A 5,182-nucleotide genomic window follows, 5' to 3' on the forward strand; every position below is an offset into this window, starting at 1 on the left:
TTTCCATATACATTTAAAATTGACTCACTTTCAGGAGATCAAGAAAACTTTGTCCGCATTTTATTAAAGGTCACTTCTATTCATAGGTGGCGTCGCGGCTCGGTGAATCATGTGGTTAGGTTTGCAAAGCCAGTTTAGTGTGATTATAAGTTTAATTATTTAATTTATTATTTATATATAATTATTTATATAATAATGGCCGATTTAAATAAAGCTGGACCTTCAGGCGTAAAAATACGTAAGACCGTGAAAGTGAGAAATGAAAAAAATCCGAGTGTTGAGGAATTGATGCAGTTTTTATATAATTCAGACTCAGATGAAGATTATGAAGACTCTGATGTAGATAACTGTAAGTAAATAAATGTAATAATAAACTTGTGGTCTGAAATTAATATTTTTAGTTGAAATTGAAAATGTTTCGGAAGACTCTTCTGGAAGTGATACTGAGGATGATGTACTACAGAACGAGTTAAATAATACCGTTGCAGATAATCCTGACGTACAGATTACAGACAATAAATGGACCGAAACAACTAGCGGTATGAAACAAATTCCATTTACAAAAAGAAGTGGATTGTTAGTCGATAGTCCTGGTGATAGTGCGTACGATTGGTTTAGGCTGTTGTTTGACGATGAACTTTTAAATATGATTGTCTTACAAGTTCTTTCTACCAGCAAAGGATGTGACCGTTCAAGGATTTCCCTATGGAAGGAATTAACAATATCGGAATTGCTAATATTTATTGGATTAACCTTCCATACAGGAACAATCCAATTGCCTAGCATACAAGACTACTGGAAGAAAAATAGATTATTTTCGACTTGTTTTTCTTCATACATGAGTAGAGACCGCTATTTACTTATAATGCGATGCCTTCATTTTGCTGAAAATGTAAAAGAAAATGAACCAGTTCCAGTAGATCGACTATATAAGGTAAGACCCTTGCTAGATCATTTTAATAACAAAATGAAGACGGTATACTATCCAGGAAAGTATTTATCTCTAGACGAATCTATGATCTTGTGGAAAGGAAAACTGGTATTCAAGCAATATCTACCTAAGAAACGACATAAGTATGGAGTAAAGCTTTATATGCTGACAGAAGCCGATTCAACAATTTTGGATATCCATATATATGCTGGTGCAGGTGATGCAACTGCTGGTAAGTCTCATACAGAAAGAGTGGTGCTACACCTAATGCGTAATTTTTTCGACCATGGACATTCGCTTCATATGGACAACTATTACAATAGTTATAATTTGGCCAGATTACTACTGGATAAAAATAGTTTTTGTACAGGCACTCTGAGAAAAGATAGGAAAGGCTGTCCAAAAAACGTGGTAGACGCAAAGTTAAAAAAAGGCCAGACCAAAAGTATGTACCTCAACAACGTAATGGTTGGAAAATGGCGAGACAAAAGAGATATCATTTACATTTCAACTGAATATAAAAATGAGATGGTAACCGTAAGAAATAGAAGAGGGGATGAGAAAATTAAACCACTGCCAATCATTCAATATAATAAATATATGGACGGAGTAGATCTTCAAGACCAAATGTCTTATTATTATCCGCCGACACGCAAAACTTTACGTTGGTACAAAAAAATTGGCATCCATCTGTTTCAGCTATATTTGCAAAATGCTCATAGATTGTATAATAAGTACCACGGAAATAACAAAATGTCATATTATAAGTTTCGATTGTCAATACTTGAAAAGTTATTACCAGAAAAATGTCAAGGAACAACAGTTGTAACGGCAGAAGTAGCAGTTACTTCGGGTGTAAACCATACACCTTCAAAAATTGAGTTACATAATGAACGTGGTAAAACTCTTAGAAAAAAATGGACATGCAATAAAAATAAGATACGTAAGGATACTATTTATCATTGTCAAGAATGTCCCGATAAACCTGGCCTCTGCTTAGGCAAATGTTTCAGAGAATATCATGTATCAATATAGAAAGACATTAGGAAAAAATTAATATTTTGTATACTTTTATTTTACATTATATGTTATTTGTTTATTTTACATCCTGTTTGAATGAATAAAATTTTAGTTTAGATAAAAAAAGTCGATTTAATTTGCTAAATACAAAAATTTGTATCAAGCGCACAAGTGCGTCCTCCGCATTTTTAAAAGAAATTCCTTGAAAACTGCGTACAGCGCACATGTGCGTCTTGCAAAAATTCAGAAGAAAAATTATAATAATCGGATTTAACATATGTACAAAAAACAATTGTTAAAAAAATATCGCATTTAGTGTTAAAAAACTACTGCCGCACTGGTCAGCGATATGTATTTATTTGACGCAGCGAAAGGCGAGAATGACAATGTCTAACTTAACCCTTTACCGCATGAATTTTTGTTTTTTGTCAAAAATAAATTTTCAGATAAGAATTTTAATTCTATTTTTACGTAAAAATATTGAAAAAAATCTAGCTACGAGGAAAACTTTATTGACAAAAAAAATGTTTGGTGCCAAATATGGAACATCATGCAACAATGTAATATTAAAGTCAAATTATTTTGAAGCTACAGTATACACTGTAAAGTATGAAACTGCAAATAACAGTTTCTTTCTTTATTAATACACAACGGTATTGTACATTTTGTGCACACTATATATGTTTTCCCTGTACAGCCTGGAAATTTGCATCTTGACCTAGTGCTCTCATCCCGAATCTACGACAAAAGGACGCGGAAAAAAGGACGCGCGAAAAAAGGACGCGCGAAAAAAGGACGCGTGGAAAAAAGAACGCATATTATTAATGAATTACTATAAATAGTTTATTTTAATTGACATTAGCCATTACCCCCTTTTTATCCCCATATGTTATTACAGAAAATGATTCAACCTAACCTAAAATCGGTTACGGTAAGAGTAAAAAGTGAAAAATAATTATATGAAAAAAACTTGCCCTCACATTTTATCGAGGCTTAGGACTAAAATATCTTAAGTAAAATAATAAATACTAATATAATGTTGATTCAAGATTTCTGGTATTGAAACAGGTTAGATTCCATATTATCAGAATTATATATGGGATTAGAAAAACCCAAGTACCAGCCCAGTAAGGGGTCTAATGAGGGTTTAATGCGAACCGGAAGGTTGGTAAATTCCGCAGGTAATGTTAAGAATGTAAATAGAAACGATTAGTACGCCAGCTTCTGCTGCCAGTCCTAAGCCTGGATAAAGTGTGAAGGCAAGTTTTTTTCATATAAATATTTTTCATTTTTTACTTTTACCGTAACCGATTTTAGGTTAGGTAGAATCATTTTCTGTAATTATATATAGGGGATAAACGGGGGTAATTGCTATTGTCAATTAAAATAAACTATTTATAGTATTTCATTAATAATATGCGTCCTTTTTTCCACGCGTCCTTTTTTCCACGAGTCCTTTTTTCGCGCGTCCTTTTTTCCGCGTCCTTTTTTATGCGTCCTTTTTTCCGCGTCCTTTTGTCGGTATACCTCTCATCCCAATGATCAAGCCCATCTTTACGGATGTCTTCTTGGGGTATTTCTTTAGTGGGTCCCTTTTTTAGTTTGTTCTCGTACATCTGCTGAATGCTACTAGTTGACGGTCTTCCTACTCTGTTCTATTTAATTGTTTTTCGGGCTTTGCATAGAGCATCGGCTATTGCTAGTTTGGTACCCAAAAGGAGTAAATCAAATTTCTCCGCTCTTTTGGCTAATAACCAAGAGTTCACGGCTGTCATGTCAATGAAATGAAAAAATATTCGTAAATAATATTTCTTCGACCTGATTTTTATACGATAAAATCCTAACATGAAATCAAGGTCTACACCTTCCATATAGTTGTTGTAGATTAGGACACTATTAGGACAAGGTATCATTTTATGTATACTTTCTTGTTTGAAAAATCTTCTTTTTTCTCCCTTTGGTTCACTTCCAGCATATGTTGACATTGTAGTAACGATTTTATTATCAAACTAGAACACTACACTGACATCCACATTGTCTATATTGGCTATTTTCTCTAGCATATGACCTCTGCCGTGCTTCTTCATTTCTTTTTCAACTGGCATCACAACTTCAGGAACACGATTAAGTCTTACTGTTTCCAAAGGTAAAATGCCCTCTTTGGTCAGATATATCATAAGAGGTATGCTGGTGAACCAATTGTCAAAAAACAACTTGTAATGTTGATGTTTTGGTATCGAATCTGCTAATTTTACAACCACGTTGCTGCTCATACTAAGATTTGGTGCTCCTAGAGGTACAATATTACCCTGGGAACCAGCAAACAAATTAAAGTCATAGCTGAATCCCGAAATACCACTCAGCACAAAGTTTTTGAAGCCCCACTTATATGGTTCTTTTATGTTATACTGCTTTAGCTGGCTTCGCGCTTTTGTTGGTATAATCTGTTCGTCTACAGCTAGAAATTCTTCTTTCGGAACCATGAGTAGTCGTTCATTGATTTGGCTCAGAACAGGTCTAATTTTGAATAATCTGTCATGTCCAGGCTGATCATTTTCAATCATGTCATTGTTATTAAAATGCAAGAAACGTTTTATTTCTTCGAAACTGTTACAGCTTATACAATAATAGAAGTTGTCATATTGAACCAAGTTTTTAGATGCTTAACCTTTTGTTTTATGTGGTATATCTTTGTGTTTTCTAAAGGAGTATTGAAGAGTTAGTTGGATGCCTCTACCCAACCTGGCTACCAAAGTTTTTATATCTAGGTTTTTTCCCACATCCGAAGTGTTTTTGTGTTACCGAAATCTCGGTCGTTCACCCCCTTTCGTGTGCTATATAACGCACAATCATTGTATGTCATGTACCTAGTGGTTACAAATACATATTAGTGCTTTTAATGACGTGACAGTGAAATTTGTTGGCACAGTTGACTTTTTTCCTAGAAGTCGTAACCCCTTTGATAGATAACAGTATACATTTCTCAGAGTTTCGTTACGATTGATTTATTTATAACAAAATCTATTTTGTATTAGTATTATTTAAAGTGTAAATAAATAACCATTTTTAAAATGTCTTTTTGTCAAACTAAAACGTATAGTACCCTTCGTATCTTTATATTTTACAATAGTTTTCCCCTCCGAATTCATACAAAATATGTTACCTATCAGAATCCTGGCTAATAAAACTGACGCATACTTTTAGGAATTATCTGATGATTAAATTGATATC

The sequence above is a fragment of the Diabrotica undecimpunctata genome, chromosome 2 (assembly GCF_040954645.1).
Source record: "Diabrotica undecimpunctata isolate CICGRU chromosome 2, icDiaUnde3, whole genome shotgun sequence".
Taxonomy (NCBI): domain Eukaryota; kingdom Metazoa; phylum Arthropoda; class Insecta; order Coleoptera; family Chrysomelidae; genus Diabrotica; species Diabrotica undecimpunctata.